Source organism: Sciurus vulgaris, assembly GCF_902686455.1.
Source record: "Sciurus vulgaris genome assembly, chromosome: 11".
NCBI lineage: Eukaryota > Metazoa > Chordata > Mammalia > Rodentia > Sciuridae > Sciurus > Sciurus vulgaris.
Genome location: NC_136472.1, coordinates 19,778,981 through 19,799,484, shown reverse-complemented (window position 1 = coordinate 19,799,484; position 20,504 = coordinate 19,778,981). Strand labels below are relative to the sequence as shown.

The 20,504-nt window shown below is 35.9% G+C and overlaps 2 pseudogenes across 2 annotated transcripts in view; one reads left to right on the top strand and one right to left on the bottom strand.

Annotated features, from left to right (window-relative positions):
- Window positions 1-20,504, top strand: part of LOC306639149 (olfactory receptor 4C16-like) — a 469,263-nt pseudogene that overhangs the window by 153,165 nt on the left and 295,594 nt on the right. The window lies entirely within an intron of this gene.
- Window positions 8,634-19,099, bottom strand: LOC306639174 (olfactory receptor 4C15-like; annotated as a pseudogene). Its single transcript has 2 exons — window positions 18,782-19,099; window positions 8,634-9,241 (listed from the first exon to the last, which is right to left on the bottom strand). The product of its transcript is annotated as an olfactory receptor 4C15-like (transcript).

The window sequence follows — 20,504 nt, the reverse complement described above, 5'->3', positions numbered from 1 at the left end:
AGTAAGAATAAATATCTACATATTTAGAGTAATATTACATGTTCATCATTTGGAGTACCCAACTAATTGTAAATTCCCCCCTCTCCTCTCTCTCTCTCTCTCTCTCTCTCTCTCTCTCTCTCTCTCTCTCTCTCACACACACACACACACACCCACACACCACATTTGATGTGTTTCTAAGTGTTTGGATTTACCTTGAATATAAAAAGTTGACAATGGGTCTTATTTCATTAAATTTAATGTCATCAATGCACCAAGTCACTGCCCCTCACAACAATGTATTCTGAGACCTGCTGGACACTTTCTGCATCAACTATGTACTGTGTTCTTCACATATATTATTTTATTCAATTCAACATCCTTCGACCTTTCTAACTAATAATCCTCATTAAACTCAAGAAGTCCGAGGTTGTAAAAGTCATGCAGTTATACCAAGTGCACAGTTGCTGACACAGACCTCTTGTGCATGGAAGTTGGTACCACTCCAGTACCCACAATTTTAAGCACTGTACCATAATCATCCAAAAAGTTAAACTGTAAGTCTCACCATGTGTCAGTTCCTTGAAACTTGCAGTAATAGTCATCTCCTAATCTCTATGGAGAAAATTTCACTCAGTGGGCCCCAAAGGGTAATATCCAGTCTTTGCTCTACATCTAAGAGAAAGAGGAAGGGACTCTCTGACAGTCAAAGTAGAAAATGTCCTCACTGTTACTCAAGTGCTGTTTTTACCATGTTCTCACTTCTGGCAAAGAAAAAGAGAGAAGGAAAATATTCTTATTTCCATCTGGACTTTAAAGAGTCCTCATTCACCAGTGATGTGCCTATGGAATTACTCCTCAGTTCTCCCCAGGGCTTGGGATTTTCCATCAAGATGATGTGCCAAGACACAATTTTGCATAGTTTTTCACTTGCTCAAGTATTTGCAAATCTTTTGTCTCAAGCAATTAAGAGGTTTTGTTTTTCTGTTTTCTTGTCTTGCTTTTGGGTTTCTATCTGAAGATACTTTCACTTCCCATGGTACTCAGGAATAGAGTACTGGGTATTTGGGCACAGAATATACTGTATTGTACAGGATTCAGACCAAATGCTTGTGCATTTACTAAATATAAAAACGTAGTTCTGTGATAAATCATCTATCTATCAGTCCAAATGGAAACCAAGTACTGTTCTGAGATGGAAGTAGCAAAATTACTTATTAAAAAGAAATATTTTACATAAAACATGTGAAGAGGTATTTATTATTTGAAGTGTTATTTTCCTTTAAGGAATTGATGTTGTAAAACAATAATTTTAAAAACAAACATAAAATTTACAGAGAATATTGAAGGAAGTTTTCACTTTTCATTTATCTGGATGATGGTATGGCAGACATAATTAATGTAAAGAAACATGGCATTTAAATTGAAGTTTGGAGAAAACATGGACATAGCTCTTCAAGACCCTTCAGAAGGATTCCCACCAAAAATTTGCTATTTTTTCAGTATTTAAATATTGCAGCCTGTTTTTAATGTCTATTCATACTTCACAAAAATTGTAAAATTTAAGTGACACATTAAACAAGTTGAGACCCCAAGGGACCATTACTTCCATAGTCCATAGACTTAAAAGAAGGATTATTTTACATTAATTGAAATTTTACATGCGTTTTCTGACACAGAAGATTCTCCAGGCATGAATCATACTCTAGAGTAAGTTGATATTTTAAAATTATCATTCAGCAATTAGACTCTATCAAAACTTTCTGCAACCCTGGTTCTCACTTAGTAACATCCTTAGCATCTTATTCTTATTTTCTGTCCTGCTTTGCTTAATCCTTTATTGTTTATTTGTTTCTCTTAAAGTGTGCCATAAATTTAAATAATATTGTGAAGATGAATTACAACAGTTAACTAAATATTATTTTGCATAATATGAAAACAATGGGGTGTTCTTCCCCCTCAAATTCAAATCAGGAATTAGAAAAAGAGAGATGGAGGGACTCATAGCCAAGGAGCTGTGAGGTACAGGGAGAGGAACTAGCAATTTGCCCTTCCAGAATTTGCCCAATGATCTACACTTTCCAACTGATTGAAAGTTTGTTCTTCATCATCATTAAACCACAGAACATCTAGTAAATTTCCAGAGAGATATGATGTTACGGTTTAGATATGAGGTGTCCCCCAAAAGTTCATGTGCAAGACAATGTAAGAATTTTCAGCGATAAAGTAATTATGAGAGATGGAAGCTAATCAGTGGATTAGTACAGGCACTGTGGTTATGACTTTGGGGTTTCTATTTTGTCCCTGTTGAGTAGAGTTATTTCTCTCTCTCTCCCTGCTTCCTGGCTACTATGTGAGAGCTGCTTTCCTCTGCCATGCCATTCCAACCTGACGTTCTTCTTTATTTTAAGGTTATAGAATAAACCTCTGAAACCATGAACCAGAATGAACATATTCTCCTCTTAAAGTATTCTTTTCAGGTCTTTTGGTCACAGTGACTACAAGCCAAGTAAAACATGTGACTTCCAGGGCAATTTTTTCTGTGTTCTGAATACTCTATTACTTTATTCAGTTTAAAGCAAAACTTTAAAACCAAAGCTTTAATGTTTTTTTTCTGATACAAGAGAGCTTGACCTCCATTTGTATTTACACATTTTTTTCAAACAATTCATTTGTTTAATTATTGTTCCTTTTCTTTCAAATTTCCAATATCATGTATATATTTTTAAAATTTAATTTAATTTAATTTTTATTGTAAACTTGTTTTAACAAGGCTGCTTTTCAGATACAGGCTGATAGCTACATAAAGTTTAGAGTTGGCTTATCAGTCTTTGTGAAAACTGTCATTGTGAGAGAAGTACTGATATTTAATTCATCAAAAATTATCTCTAAAATCAGTGACTCATCTATAGTCGGTCACAGGTAAAGTCAGTCATAGGTAGCTAGTTTATATAGTCAGATTGTTTAAAGATTACATATCACCTGCAGAAGTCACCTTTCACTGCTGTCTGTAGGGCTCATTCCTGTTGAAGTAATGTCTCTGAATTTCCTTGGTACCACTGATTACACTCTATTTAGTTATGATCCTCCATTATTTATTCTGATGCCTATGTTCACTGACATCTGATGACACTCTTGAAGATACTTCAGTAACAGTTACAGACACAAATCTGATGAGTATTGTACACAAAAAAATGTGAGCCATGCTTCCTTTTAGCTTTATGTTAAATTGACTGGAATTCTATAGCAAAAATATAAAACTATGCTTTTCTACTTGTGTCTTCCATTGAAATTGGCCATAATTATTGCATTCCTGAAATGTGAAGTCCTTTAACATTGTCCACTTCCCAGCTCTCCACACACTGCTAACATCAGAGAATAGGTTGTCCAATGAAGAATATAAAATTATGTAAGTCTATTAAGTATAATGAAAGAGATTCAGATTCCAATCCTGTTTCTTAGCAAATGCTTCCTCAGACAAACCAAAGATCAATATAAATACCTCCTTAACCAAATTTCAAAGTCACAATAGAAAAGCTTGGAAAGGGAAGTTTTCCTCCTAGCCAGAGGACATTGAAACCAACTTATAAAGTTGGGAAAGGTTTTCTTTGTCAAAGTTCATTCTTATTTTCCCTTTTGCATTCTCTCATCTTTCCTCATATCATGTTAAAGGGAAAGTGGGCACTTTAAATAATGGTGATTTGGAAATATAATGTATTAATTACTCAGGTTGCAAATGCAATGGTTGATATATTCACCATGGCCTTCAAAGCTTCTGACCTCATGCTGCCATCTTGATTTCCATCAACTCCCAGAGCTTCTGCTCATCTATGCTCCAGTCACACCCAACACATTGTGTTCCCCATAAATACACCTGGAAAGTCTCATTCTCCAAAAGTTCCTTGTTTCACAGTGTCTGATAATCTTTCTTTTGCTATGATCCTTTGATATAATCTTCAATTTCAATTTTTAACATAGAAATAAATTAAAGAAGCATCCCCTGAGCTGATTATACCAGTCAAAGAGTGGCCTTGCTGATAAATTTCCAGTTGAGTATGCATGCGTGTGTATTGATTGAATCATGTAATCTAAGTATATCTTTCTTCGTTATTGCTTCAAAATCTTTCACTAATTTGATTTTATCATATCATGTAAGCCAATGAATGGCATCATTTATATCATATATATTTTCATATGATTCATTTTTCATTTATATATATATATATATATACATATATATATATATATATATATAGTTGTTATTGTTTTTGTTGGTACCAGAGATTGAATGGACAGAGTGGTTAATCATTGAGCCATATTCCGAGTCCTTCAAAATCTTTTATTTTCAGAAAGAGTCTCACTAAGTTGCTGAGGTTGGCTTTGAACCATAATCCTCCTGGCTCAGCAGTTGGGATTACAGGCATGAACCACCATGACTGACTCAGGGTTTTTTTTTTAAACTTCTGTGTAGTACTTTTAATACTCTACGGTTTATTTTCTTTTATTACTTGTTCTTTTTAGATATACATAATATTGGAGTGATTTTAACACCTGTATATAAATGGAGTATAACTTACTCTAATTAGGATCCCATTCCTGTGGTTGTGTGTGATTTTTCACTGATCATATATTCATATAAGAACAAAGGAAAGTTATGTCTGATTCGTTCTACTGTCTTTCCTATTTCCATCCCCCTAATTTATCTTCATTCCCCATGTGTCAAAACCAATCAACTTCTATTCTTCTTTCTAGCCCTCTTATTGTGTGTTATCAGCCACATTAGAGAAAACATCCAGCCATTGGGCCATTGGTTTTGGGGAATGGCTTATTTCACTAAGCATTATGGACTCCAATTTCATCCATTTATTGGCAAATGCCTTAATATCATTCTTATTTATGGGTGAGAAATATTCCATTGTGCTTACAGACCACATTTCTTCATTCATTCACATGTTGAAGGGCACTTAGTTTGGTTCCATAACTTTGCTACTGTGAATGAACTTCTATAACTATTGATACCTCCTGCATCAGTTTTCTTGCTGAAGATTTCTTGGATTAATCTGGGTCTCTTATTTTTCGTATTTTTCCAAATGAATTTCATAACTGCTTTTTCTATTTCTATAAAGAATGTCATTGGAATTTTATTAGGCATTACATTAATCTGTATAGAGCTTGGCAATATTGCCATTTTGACAAAATTATTTCTGCCTATCAAGAACATGGGAGATCTTCCCATCTTCTAAGTTATTCAATTTTTTTTCTTTAGTGTTCTATAGTTTTCATTGTAGAGGACTTTAACCTCTTTCATTACCTTGACTCCTAAGTTTTTTTTTTTTTTTTTTTTTTAGGCTATTGTGAATGGAATAGTTTTCCTAATTTCCCATTCAGTTGATTCATCATTACTTTATAGGAACACAATTGATTTATTGGTGTCAATTTTATATTCTGCTACTTCATTGAAGTTATTTATGAGTTCTAGAAGCTTTCTGTGGAGTTTTTTTGGGTCTTCCAAATATAGAATTATATGTTCAGCAAATAGGGATAGATGGATACTGCAACCAGCTCAAACTCATGATAACAGCGAGGGGTGGGGGTTAGAAAATAAAGACTCACACAGGCAGCTATGAAAATAAAGCTGGGATCAGGTGGAGTGCTTCTCTTTGATGGAGAAGCAGATCTAAAGAGTTATGTCAGCAATCTTTATGTATGTCTCATGATCAAGTTAAAGACTATGCAAGAATTATTATTTGTCCACGAACATTACAGAACTAGAAACATCTATGCAGCTTTTCCACAGTTGCAGTGTGCAATAATAGTAGCTTTGTGTAGTGTTCAAGGAGATTAATTGTTTAAGTTACTGTTAAGCAGGCAGGGTCAGGAGAAGCAGAGCTGGTAAAACATGCTGGCTGTCTAGCATGAGAACTCCTCTATCCCTGGGAGCTATGTGCCTGAGACCAAGGCCAAACTAATAAGACTCTTGCACAGAGCCTCTTCAGGTCATATGTTTACCAAAACAGTTGGAAATCTTATACCCTTGAACAGAAACATTCCCAGGCAACAGGTGTGCTGGGAATGTGGTAGCTCAAGAATCCTCTCTGATTGCACTTGAGTAGGAGATACTCATTGATGACCACCTCTCAGAATCTTCTGCCCCTTTTTTGCACAAAGCTAATTGGTAGAAGAAAGTCACCTAACCAGAGGAGCTCACCTATAGGTAGCACTACTTCAACCCAGTTTCATCTGTCAAGAAATTCAAGGAGTGACTCATATTCTGCAGCAAACATACCCACATTAAATGAAAGAGTCTTGTGATACAGGAGTTCCTACAGTGGAGGGTTTGTTGTTAGATTTTAGGTGTGTTGTCCCCCAAAAACTCATGTAATACCCTGATTAGGATTAACTGAGTGGTAACTGGAGTAATGTGGTGTGGCTGGAGGAGGTGGGAATTAGGAGTGTGGCTTTGGGGTATATATTTGAATCTCATGATTGAAACCTCTCTCTGCTTCCTGATTAGGATATAAACCCCTTTTCCTCTGTCCCACTTTTCCACAATGATGTCCTTCCTCATCTTGAACCCTGAGGAATGGGGCCAGGCTTCTATGGATTAAGACTCTGAAACCATGAGACCTAAATAAACACTTTTTCATCTACAATTGTTCTGGTCAGGTCCTTTAGTTACAACAGCAAAAAAGCTGACTAGAACAACTATTATTTCTCTTCTCTATGCCCATTCCTGACCAAGGTCACCCCAGTGTCACTGAGTCCACCCTTCTAAACCAAAAATTTTACACTCAATGGATCAAAGACCTAGGAATTAGACTAGAAACTTTGAACTACTAGAAGAAGATGTATGCCCAACACATCAACATTTCAGCACAGGAAATGGGTTTCTTAACAAGACTCCTAAAGTGCAAGAAATAAAGCCAGAAATCAATAACTTGGATAACATCAAATTGAAAAACTTCTATGCGGCAATGGAAACAAGAGCATTAAGATAGCTACAGAATGGAAGCAAATCTTTGCCACCTGCTCCTCAGATAGAAAATTAATATTCAGAATATTCAAAATATTCAAAAACTTGACACCTAAATAAAATAACCCAATCAATAAACAGGCAAAAGAACTAAACAACCCCTTCTCAAAAGAAGAAATACCTTTCACCAACCATAACATTTTAAAAAAAAGTTCAGCATCTCTAGCAATCACGAAAATGCAAATCAAAACTACACTGACAGAGATTTTATGTCACTCCAGTCAAAATGACAATTATCAAGAAAAAAAATAATAAATGTTGATGAGAATGTGGTTAAGGAAATGTACACTCATACATTGTTGGTGGTACTGCAAATTAATGCAACCTCTCAAGAAAGCAGTATGGCAATTCTCCCCAAAACTAGGAATGAGATCACCACATGGTGCAGCTATCCTAGTCCTTGGTACATATCCAAAAGATCTAAAATCAGCAGACAGTAGTGATACAGTCACATCAATATTTAGATAAGCAGAATTCTCTATAGACAAGCTATGGAACAAAGCTAGGTGGCATTTAACAGATGAAAATGAAAAAAAAATAATGTGTTATATATATATATGGTGGATTATTACTTAGCCATGAAGAAGAATGAAGTATAGCATTTGCTGGTAAATGTATACAATGGAGCCTCTCTTGCTAAGTAAAATAAGTCAGACTCAGAAAACCAAGGGTTGAATATTTTTTCAAATATGCAGAAACTAGTCCAGGACACAGAAGATAGAGAAAGGGAGCGAAAGGGAAAATGGATGAAGGATTTCATCAAAATAGTAGAAAGATCCAAGAACTAGATGAAGAGACTCAGAGGGAGGAAGAAGAGATGATATAAGGGAAGAAAGAAGAATAAATCTGACATGATTTTCTTCTGTATATTTATGAATATTCCTCAGTAAATCGCACCACCACGTACATCCACAAGACTCTAATTTTAAAACAAAAATGACTAAAAGTAAACATCAAAAAAAAAATTAGTAAAGAGAAAGGAATAAAAAGGCAGAGAGAAAGGAAAGGAGAAATGTTGAAGACCTAACTACAGGAAATTATATTCCATGCTTTTTAAATTATGTCAAAAGGAACATTAATGGTATACGTAACAAAAAATAATGTATACAAAAACAGAAAAGAATAAAAGTGTTAATGGGAAAAAAGTTCTTGTGCTGACTGGGGTCATGGTTCAGCAGGAGAGTGCTTGACTAGGGTTTATGAGGCTCTGGGATTATTCACCAGCACTGCAAAAAGTAATGATAATAAATATTAATATTTTTTTGACATGAAATACACTGTGTCCTAAATATTTAACATTTTTGTCTACCTCCACATATTCTTTTCAAACTACAGAATTAATAGCCAACAATCTAATAGGTCATTTTTCTATCTCTTTTATTGATTATTAGAGTATATATAAGAATAAAACTGGATTCTCCTTAAGTTACATATTGGAATATTGAGTTGACAACTCAGAGTAGATGTCTGATACGAAAGTGAAAATATCTCTGACCCCGTGAATATTGCCACTTCTACAGAATTGCTTTCCCAATTCCCAGATAACAGGCTCTCTATAAAATTTTGGTGTAATACCATCTTGCTTTCTTTATTTTTACCCTTTTTTGTGAAGTCTAATATTTTATTTTTCACTGGAAACAACCACCAGTCTCTTCCACACTTTCCTCATGGCATTTTTCACTTTCTTATTCCTCAAAGTGTAAATTAAAGGATTGAGCAAGGGAGTCAGGATGGTGTAAAATACTGTCACCATTTTATCAGAAGGAAAGGTAGAGGGAGGTCTTGCATAGATACATATGCAGGGAACAAAGAACAAAACCACAACAGTAATGTGAGATCCACAGGTGGACAGAGCTTTCCTCTGCCCTTCAGCACTGTGTGTCCCGAGGGAGAATAAGATGACACCATAGGACACAAGCAACAAGGAGAAGTTGATGATGCAGATTAATCCACTGCTGGTGATCACCAGAAGGCCTAGGATGTGGGTGTCAGTGCAGGACAGCCCCAGTAATGGGTACAGGTCACATATGAAGTGATCAATGACATTAGGTCCACAGAAGGGCAAGTGGAAGGTAAAAAGAATCTGAATGATGGAATGCAGAAATCCCCCTGTCCAGGCCACCCCCACTAGAATGCCACAGAGCCTCCAGTTCATGATGGAAGAGTAGTGCAAGGGCTTGCAAATGGCCACATAGCGGTCATAGGCCGTGACTGTGAGGACAATCATCTCTGCCCCAGCAAGAAAGTGCTCAGCGAAAAGTTGACCACATAGGTGAGAAAGAGAAGCAAAGCATTGAATATCAATGTGAGTCTTCAGGACTTATTGATCATTTTCAAAGTTTTGACAGAATATGCCCAGTCTGATCAAGTAAAACTCCCCAAGATGCAATTCACATTTTTATGACTTTCTTTTCAAGCAAAGATGTTATATATCTTACCTGCTCATTTCCCAGGATTATGATGAGTCAAATTTGAAAATGTGAAAATGTTGCTTATGGTAATTTGCTCTTCTCAATTGTGGTTATTATGTGTTCACATTAAAAGCCAGCTGCCTTAGCCACAAAAATGTTTCCATCAGTTTGCACATAATTATCTGAACTCTGTTTTGTTTTTGTTTTTGATTTTTTTTTTTTTTTTTTTTTTTTACCAAGGATTGAACCCAAGGATGCTGAACCACTTAACCACATCCCCAGCCCTTTTTTTATTGTTTATTTTGGGACGGGGTCTCACTAATTTGCTTAGAACTTCGCAAAATTGGTGAGGCTGATTTTAAGTTTGCAGTCCTCCTGCCTCATCTACACAAGTTGCTGGGATTACAGGCATGCCCCACCATGCCTGCCTAAACTCTTGATGTCAGATTTCCACAGGTTGACACAGCTTCAAGAGGTGATTATATCTTCACCTGTAGAAACTATTGTAATGTATCAGGAAAACAGCATATATGTGTGTGAATAATTTCATATGCATAAATCTATATATATATATGTTATTTGAAAATTGTAATAAAATAAGTGTTTATTTTGAGAATTTAAAAAATAAACTTATTTTATGAATGTTACAATTTACAGAAACAATTTTAAGTGCTAATAAAACTAATAAACATGAAATATTTGCATTATTGTCTGTCCTGCTTACTTTAAAATGACCATTCACTGTGGTCTCAGGACCATTCCTAACCAATGTCTACACTATGAACTCAATATCCATTACCAATTATCAGTGAATAATTATTTATTATAAAAGAAAATGTGGATATATACAGGAGTTCTGTCTGCTTACAATAGATATAAGCATGAAAGAGAAGGAAGTGAAATCAGTGAGAATATTGGTCCCAGACTGATGCTGACATGGGTGCAAATCCAGGATCTTCTACTTGTTCTATGGTGTGGACCGTCCTGTGAGGATCAGAATAGACCCTACAGGTAGACACCTTGATGCAGTCACAGGGAAAGGTGATGTGTCATCAGAACAAGCTGCCACAGCCCCTGACCAAGATCAGAAATGACCTTATGTTCACTCCTAATCCCTGCCTCACCAGAACCAAGGATGATGAGTGTATTACTCACCTTCAAATATGCATGAAAATGAATCGTATTTGTTCAGATGTAATGAAAAATATGTTTTTAAGTACATAATAGTTTTAAATGTCCCTAGTGGACTCTGAAAGCATTATTGTGCTCTCAGACCCACATGCTTTCACTCCTGTTTTGTCAGACACATTGTACAAAGAAAACTATATGGAGTAGGAGTCTTAAAGAAAAACAGGGTCCTAAAGTAAATTAATAATTAAGCAATTCTTATTGCTCCACTTCCCTTTTTACATGGTGTTCTAAGAGCACTACTATTTAATTTTTTACGTTATTAAATGTAAACAAAAGAAGTACTTTTATCAAGTAAGGGGGTCTCCAAAATTAGTGTCAAAACATGGACAATGGAGAATAGAGTGTGCTCCTGGTTTATGATCACAGGGTTTATGATTTTAAATCTTTGAAATATAATTGTCTTTAATTTAATAGGCTATCCTGCATTGAATCTTAGAACAGAAAGAGCACAGAAGTAGAAAAAAATGAAACATCATCATATGTTTAGTTAAGAGCAATGTATTTACTATTTCATATTCTTGATAAATATTCCACTTGTCATTTAAAATTATAATGCTACTATCTTGGTACATTTTCTGTTAATCTAAACTTACTCTAATGAATGAATTTTAAGTCATTCCATATCTATCATCAGAAACTAGAATCACTGTGAACTTGTCTAATACTGTGTCATTAAGCAAAATACCATGGTTCCAACTATTTAGCTATAAAACAGTTAACACTTCTCAACTGCCTGATCTTTAAGAATCAAAAAGTTATTATTAGTGCTTTCCAAAGTATAAATCAAAAGGATAATATAAAATATTGATTTCAGCATTATTTTAAGCAGTTTCTACATTTCTACATACACAAAATAAGACATAAAGTGAATCACTCATAACAAAATTTATCTTTTTAAAATCGTGTTATTTTAAATTTTACTTCTTAAAATTACAATAAATGTATCTCCATTCATCTCTCATCCCCCAATAATACCAGATTGTCCATCATCTACATACAGCTCAATTCAGAAAAATAATATGAGGTTAAAGGAAAATCCATTTGTGTAGGTGGAACTAAGTGGCTAACATAGAATCTTGTATGAAAAAGTTCAGACTATTAACTTTCCATAAATGAACATACCGCAGATGGAGCTCTTTCCTATGTACTCACCCTGGTGTCACTTATAAACTCACATTCTCTCACAGGTGATGGCTTACTGCATCCATAATATTTCTGGTGTATTCCACAGTTCTTTCCTTCTTTATAGCTATAAAGAAGGAAAATGTGCTGGAGTTGTACCTAGGATTGCTAAGTGCTCACTCACAGCAAGACCTGTGACCATCTCCTGAGGCAGTGACCTTGGGAAATATTGCCCACTTTTTTTCTTCCTATGCTTGTTAACAGCAAAACTAATTCTAGCACCAATTTTTCTGCAACTAATGGAATTCTGTTTCTACTTCAAAGTACATATGACATTTAAATTAAAAGACGAGCTATTAGGCAGTTTTTTGTAATTCTATTCAAGCAACAAATTTCATAAACATTCAAAATGCATACATGTGCATATCAATTCCATTTGCAGCCAACTCTCTAAACAGATATTCCTATTATAAATTAAAAGAAGAAAATAATAACTTATTTGTAATTGCACATTGTTTGATTCTACAATCCACCATATTTTTGATTCAGGATTACTGTTTATCAATGAAAGTTTTTTGTTGTCTTAAGTAGCTAACTAAGCAGCTCCTTTGGATCATCTGAGAAATGTGTTTGCTTCCAATTTCAGTACCTGTTGTCTCTCTACAGTGCTGCTGAGCTGAGTTCCCTAAGTGTCTCAACTCTTATTCTCTTAGTAGAATTTGAAGAAAAAAACCTTTATTCCCATCCTTGGCCATCCTAATTGATGCATGAACCTGTGTCATTTCTGTTGTCTCTTTTCAAAGGACAGACTACACCTCTACAACTAGCAGACAACTAGCTGTAAAGCAGTTCAGATCTTCAGTGTCCACAGTCCTGAGCAATTTTTTTTTTTTTTGTAAACAAATGGGATACATATTGTTTCTCTGTTGTACATGGCATAAAGGCATACCATTTGTGTAATCATAAATTTACATAGAGTAGTGTTGTTTGATTCATTCTGTTATTTTTCCCTTCCCCCCACCCCTCCCACCCCTCTTTTCCCTCTATACAGTCCTTCCTTCCTCCATTCTTGCCCTTCTCCCTAACCCTAACACTAACCCTTCCCTCCTCTGAGCAATTTTGAGGCAGGAAATTGACACTCTTACTGGCATCAAATGAACTCAAGAAAAATCGAGAGGACACAGCAAAATCAGAAGATTATACTCTAAGACTTGAGTCACTCCTTCTTACCTTTAACATCTTCTCCTGAGGCATATCCCAACATTGGTATGCCTTATATAGCCTCAAATATTCCACTTCCTAATCTAAAACATCAAATTCTGGAAATTATTTGAGATTTAATAATAAATGAGCATATATTTTGAAAAACAAATAAAATGCTCTTTGAAAGTCAGGACAAAAAATATGCCCTTGTTGTATTTCTAATTTATTTGGTTTATTTTAACTTGACGATGAAAATCTAAATACAGGTCTAATTTTATTAGACTTGAAGGAATAAGTTCTAACCAGCACAATGCAATTGGAAACAAGATCTGAATCTTTTAAAACTGCTCTTGTTGTTTATTGGGCATTTATGTATTGAGTACTGTCCCCTGGGCTCCATACGTTTTACCCCAATTTCTTCTTTTTTTTTTTTTTTTTTTTTTTTTTTTTTTTTTTTTAGCATCACAATGTTCACTAAAGAGGAGGAGTCTGAGTCAGAAAGACTGAGTAATTAGCACAAATATACAGTTTAGGATAGGACTAAGCACTGCATTAAACTGACCACCACACCCACCGTTTTAATCACATTATAATTTGAGATTTTCCATGCAAAGTGTGAATTGTAAATCTCACCACCAATCAGTTCTTTGAAAATTTTAGTGACAACTCTCTCCTATTCTCCATGGAAAAATGTCTATTAACTTCTCCTAAGTTTCTATTTAAAGATATGTTCTTGTGGATGTGGGGATGGAAGACAGTATCTGCTTGCAGAAGTAGAATAAGATGCCCCTGTTAAGAGCTGAGTTCTGCACTAGGGCAGCATCAGCCCATAAGGACAGCACCTGGTGTTATCAGACTGTGGCAGAAAACAGTTCTTTTTTTAAAAAATTATGTATACTTAGGGAAAGACTTATGTTAATTAGAGTGATATTTCTAAATCTCAGAAATTGATTTTAAGATTCTATGACTTCAAAAGTAAGAGCGCACTTTCTAGAGATGATATTTCCTTGTCAATTTTATTTGAATAGAAGTTATGACAGGCTTTTTAATATAAAGGAATCAGGGCATTGAGACCAAAGCTGGAGGGAAAATTAGGACATAAGTCCTCAGGCCCCTGAGGAGTGACTGATAGACTCTGAGCAACATGGTCAGGTGAGTCACAACAATGGCCCCACTTCCTGGTACCAATTTCTGTTCTAGTCATCTTTGCATCACTGTGATCAAAATTCCTGACATGAACCACATAGAGGAGGAAAAGCTTATTTTGGTTCAGAGTTTCAGAGGTTCAGGCCATGGCCAGCTGACTCCATACTTCTGGGCCTGTTATGAGGTAGAACAGCATGGTGGAAGGGCATGGTAGAAGAAGCCAGCTCAGGACATTGCACCCAGCAGCACAGAGAGCTCCTGTCACTAGAGACAAAAAATAGCCCCGAAGCACACCCACTAAGGCCTACTTCCTCCTATGACTCTCTATCTGCCTATATTTATCCCCAGTTAATCCATATCAGAGGATTAATTCACTGAAATGCTTAGGGCTGTCATGACCCAATAATTTCACGTCTAAACATTTTCATTCTTCCATTGTCTCACACATGAGCTTTGGGTGGATACTTCATAACCAAACCCAAATACCTAAATAAAATAAAACTCCCTGAAAAATGATCTCTACCTCTCCATTAGCCAAAGAAAAGACAGAGGGGATAATAATGTATAATATGCTGAAAAAATAGACTTTAATGAGAATAATATTAACTTAAAATAAAGAGAAAAAGGAAATGAAGACAAGAAAGAGGAAAAAGAGAGAGGAGAACTAGTTCTAAGATGAAGAAACAAAGGAGAGAAGGGAAGGGAATTAAAATGAGATAAAAGAAAGGAAATGAAAAAAATCCAACTAATAACTTTTTTAATATGTAAGGGGCAAAACTGTGTGAAAAAACAATGAGGGGAAACAAAACCAAACAACAGAAATACAATGCAAGGGAAATAAAAGAACAAACTAGAAAGTCTAAAATTCCTCCTGGCCAACATATTTAAGATGGTGAGACCATTTTGAGAGTTTCTGGTTTTGGAACATGCCAGGTATCCAGGGGTCACAAATGTCCAGGGTACAATAGTATATCCTCTGAATGTGTCTTGGTGTGGAGGTGGTGACCATGTCAGTCCTGGAATGGAAAAGTCTATATTTATTTATTACCACATCTAAATCAGCATCCTTATTCTAAAATCGTGAGACAGTCAGGCTCAAAAGCCCATTCACAAAGTCCTGACGTGATTCCAGTAGCTCAGTGAGCTCAGTGTATACCTCCTTAGCATGAGTGGCAGCTCTGTGAAACCCACTCCTTGCCCCCACTGCATAATCCTCACTTCCCAGTGAGAAGCACAACATGTCCAGATGATAGAGAGTAGCCTAGGATCTGTTCTAGCTGCCAACTGGAGGGTGGGTTTTGGTGGCCTTGGCTCTCAACCATCTCTTTGTATATATTATTCAAAAATCTTAGGTTTTAGTCAGTTTTGCATCATTGTCATCAAAATAACTGACAGGAACAACTTAGAGGAGGAAAAATTATTTGGGACTGACAGTTCCAGAGGTCTCAGTCCACAGAAGGCCAATGACATTGCTCTGGGCCCAAGTGAGGCAGCACTTCATGGGGAAAGGGCCTAGCAGAGGAAAGCTGCTCCCCTCATGGCAGTAAAAAAGCAGAGAGCAGCAGGGAAGGACCACTGGGAAGATGCAGCCTTCCAGGAAACACCCCAGTGACCCAGCTCCTATAGGCCTAACCCAATCACCTACAGTTACCACCCAGTCATTCAAACTAAGATAGAGTGAGTGTTTCAGCTCTCACAATCCAATCATCTCTCATTTATGCATTAATACAGGAGACTGGGGTGTGGAGACTCATATTCACATCATAACATCTTGCTTCAGTGGCATTAGACCAGGGCTAAACTGAGCCACAAGGTAAAAGCTGGCTTCGTCAGCATAGAAATATCTCCTATAATCTCCAGGGAAAATGAAGATGCCGGGACTTTATGTTTCCCAAAGCAGCAAGTCCAGGCCTGACCCCACAGATTACTCACTACAGCAGCTCTCCACTCATAAGTGCTGAAACTCGGTGCACTTCTCACGTACTATTCAGCTCCCAGATCAACTAAGTTATTTACTTATTTTCTGATATGCAGATGTTTCTATACCAATTTTGTTCTCTATGTCTCTTTTTCTTCCCTTTTTGTCACCACCTTCCCCTGCATGACTCCAGATGTGACAGGACAGGAATGGTCCAGTGTGCATTACCTCCCTCTGTTCTAATAACCAGAACCTCTGACAATCTCCAAATATCTCACTGTCCAATACTGAACGTCACTGCATTCCCTTAGTCACCTGCCTTCTGAGCAGCTCCTCTCCAACTGTTTCAGTTTTGAATAGTGGAGGAAATGAGAATACTACCAGGGTTCTACTCAGCCATCTTGACCTCCACCCAAAAGAAAAGCACTGGAAATATGTATTTAAAATATTATACTGAAGAAAGCAGAAAGGTTAGAGAAAGGTGGGAGAATAAGAGTAAAAAAAAAAAAAAAAAAAAAAAATATATATATATATATATATATATATATATATATATATATATATCTCATTTTGAGCAACAGCCAGAAAGGAAGTACAGCAGGGGGTTAGATAAGGAAAACCCCACAGTCCAAAGGGGAAACAGATCTATAGACAGTAGTTGGGATGGAGAACCATTGCAAGATTTGCAGTATAATGGTGATTTTTATCTGACTTAAGAGGTAGCAGATAAAATTCCTAAATCAATTAAGTTATAAACCAGCTCTCCATTAACTTATGTCATTAACTTATGTCAAAATGCACTAATTTCCACATTTTATATTGATATAGCATTTCTAACTAAATTAATGACATTAGCCAAACTTACACTAACACAACAGTTATAATGCCAAAGATAAATACATTGGAATGAGTGTCACCATGGTTTGGCAAAGATCAATATTGAAAATGGAATGTAAAAATAACTATTATAGCCAGGGTTCTGCAAAATTCTGATAAGCAGGCTTGTGAGAATAAAAAAAAAAACATATAATGTTGGGTAGAGGTCTTTCAGTATTTATTTCTTGAATGAATATTATATCTTCTGTACACATGTATATCATTACCTAAATATACAATATGAGGTTGGGAGTTAAAGTGACAAAATGTGTTTGTATTCAAGTGCATGATGGATAAGACATGAATCTGTAGTGGTCTCTATAACCTGTCTTGAATAATGTTTTATTTTATGCTATTTCAAATATTGGATTCACAGATCCATAAATTAATTGATCCAATGATATTAGTTCCTTGTTTCTCAAGCTGGATATTAGAGATACATGAACTCCTTAATGAAGAGAACTGTGTGAAAGGAAAGAGCATGAAGCTACCCCTGCTATGAGAATGGACAACTGGTGGAGAAGAAAGGGAATGGTAGACAGGTGCATTGGCATGCCTAAAGCTTTGTGACACACCTGGTCTGCAGATCCCCACATTTTCCAGTTGGTGTTTTAGACCCAATCTGAACACCTCTTGGACTTATCCCAAAGAACAATGAAATCTTTTGTATATTTGGCTATGTCTGTTCTTACGAAGAAAACTTGTGTATGCACTCTTCTACTTTCAAACTGGCATGGATGATTATGAAAATAACAGAAAAATTCAGCATTTTTGCCCACAATACTGAACAGGCATTTTATTAGTGTTGATGGGCTAGGGGAAAATTGAAATACTTTTCTATAACTGCATTTATTCCAGAAGCCACATGGCAACCTGAGATTAAACAACCTTAACTACTAGAATGACAATTAAGATTTGTCTAAATTTGAAATATATCTTTAATGATAATTACTCAAATAGAATTATTTTCAATTGGCAACACAAACACAAAAATTTTAATCATCAGGAAATAGAGATATAATCTTTCAAAACTTTCTTTTACTTTCTAGATTCATTCTTTCTTGATTAGATTCCAGGTAAGCATAAAAATTCATATGTCTGGATATCGACCTGCCAGTTCAGATTAGACACCTGCTACAAAAAGGAAAACATCATCTTTGACTACCCAAATTTTTTTTCTATAGAAGTGTATTACCTCTTAATATGTGCTGAGCATCCCATAAAGTTTGTCTATGTTCATTTAGATTGCTTTGCTCTTTGCACTATGTTTTGAGTCTAATATCTTATTTTTCATTCGAAAACTAACACCAAAGTCTTCCACATTTTTCTTATAGCATTTTCATTTCCTTAATTCTGAAAGTATAAATCAAATGATTGAGTAAGGGAGTCAGGATGGTATAAAATATTTCCACCACTTTGTCAAAAGAGAAGGCAGAAGGAGGTCTTGCATATATAAACATACATGGGACAAAGAACAAAATCATAACAGTAATTTGGGAGCCACAGGTTGACAGAACTTTCCTCTGCCCTTCAGAACTGTGTGTTCTTAGGGAGAACAAGATGACACCAAAGGAGACAAGCAACAAGCAGAAAATTATCATGCACATAAACCCACAAGTGGCAACCACCAAGAGACCTAGGATGTGAGTGTCAGTGCAGGCCAGCTCCAGTAGTGGGTACAAGTCACATATGAAATGGTCAATGATATTGAGGTCACAAAAAGGGCAGCTGGAAAATAAAGAGAATCTGGATGATAGAATGTATGAAGCTGCCTCTCCAGGTCACCCCCACCAGAATGCCACAGAGCCTCCAGTTCATGATGGAAGAGTACTGCAAGGGCTTGCAAAATGGTCACATAGTGGTCATAGGCCATGGCTGTGAGCATAATCATCTCAGTGCCACCAAAGAAGTGTTCAGCAAAAAGTTGAATCATGCATCCTTTATAAGAGATGGTTTTCTTTTTTATGGGGAGTCCACAATCATCTTTGGGATGATGGAAGAGGAGAAACGGGCCTCCAGGAGGGATAAGAAATCCAAGAAAAAGTACATGGGGGAGCCAAAGAGTGCAGGGCTACAGATGATGGTCACTACAATCAGTATGTTGCTCACAAAAGTTGCAGTGTAGACCATGAAAAACACAATGAATCCTATTTTCTGCAAAGTAAGATTTTGTGAAACCCTCAGGAGTACAAATTCACTTACAAAGCTTTGATTGGGCATAATGTCCAAGGAAATGGTGAACACAAAACAGTTATCTTTGAAGTTTGCAATTTTGATACAGATTTGCTTCAGATCAGATTAGAGTTTTAGAGTCATCAAGTATGTCAGTGCATCCAAATGCACTATTGTCTTCAGTGCTGCTTTTATGATTGAGAACACAATTTAGACATTTATTGAGGATAGGAGCTGGAGAACAAGCAGAATTGAGGTGGTGATATAGTATTCATTACCTTGTTAGAGCATCTATAAAGATGAATGGAACCATCCTTATATAGTAGAGAAGAACAATATTGGTTTTTAATCTCAAAAGACAGATTTGATTATTTAATAGTGGCCTAAGGAGATCAATGGGAAGCATTCACCTCCCCTCTATAATGAGGAGATGAGGACTATAGCTGTAATATTCATTTTTGCCTTTGTTTTGGGAGCCAGCATGGGTGACTACTAGCCATCGTTGATCTGAAGACCCTTAAGCCTACAAGAAGAAAGAACACGCAATTGAAATGGTAGTTGTAAAGCATGGATACTCCTAGAAACTTTCTTTATGGTCTAAACTGAATTTGGTCTTTTCAGGATTCAATTTCTTCTTGATCTATGAAAAAGTACCAAGTGACAGAGAACATATCATAAGACTACACTAAATGTGTTGGCTCTTTTTAATTACCTCAATTAGATATTAGGAGAGAATTTCACAAAAACAATGCCTACCTCCAAATGTTGTAATAGTGCCTAAGTGATATAAGGAAAGGGGAGCCATTATCAATACTCACTGCCCAGGGAACATTCTAGGATTTATATTCTTGTTTCATTGACAGGAAACTCATGCTTCCAGGAGTTAAGTTCAAGCAAACACCAGATACTTGATCTGGGATTTTTCACAGAATATCTGTCTTCACACCAAGTTCTTTCCACTGGATCACTCAGGAAAGTAGTAGGAATTTCTCTTTTCTCTCAAGGATTTCAGTGCTGGGGTGACTTTTCTAGAGTTTCTGTCCACCTGAGTCATTACATGTTCTGATTCATTAATGAAAGTGCATCTTAGTGAAGCAATGAGAGAAAATAATGAGGACTCAGAAGGTGATGGCCAATCAGTTACATATGCAAATAGGCAACCACCATTGCTCAGAATCTTAGGACTCTATTAATCTTTTCCAATAACTTTTACATGTGGGTCTAATCAACTATAATTCTCCAATATACTTATATATAACTTACACATTCGTTTCCCAAGTTCATTTTGAGTATCATATTTAGAAACATGAAAATGTTGATTATGATAATATGCTCTTACTAATTACAGTTTTTATGTACTCCATGAAAAGCCAGTTGCCTTTTCCACTTAAACCTTTCCCATGAGTCTTCTAGACAATTGCTCCAAAATCTTATTTAAAATTTTGTAAGCCTA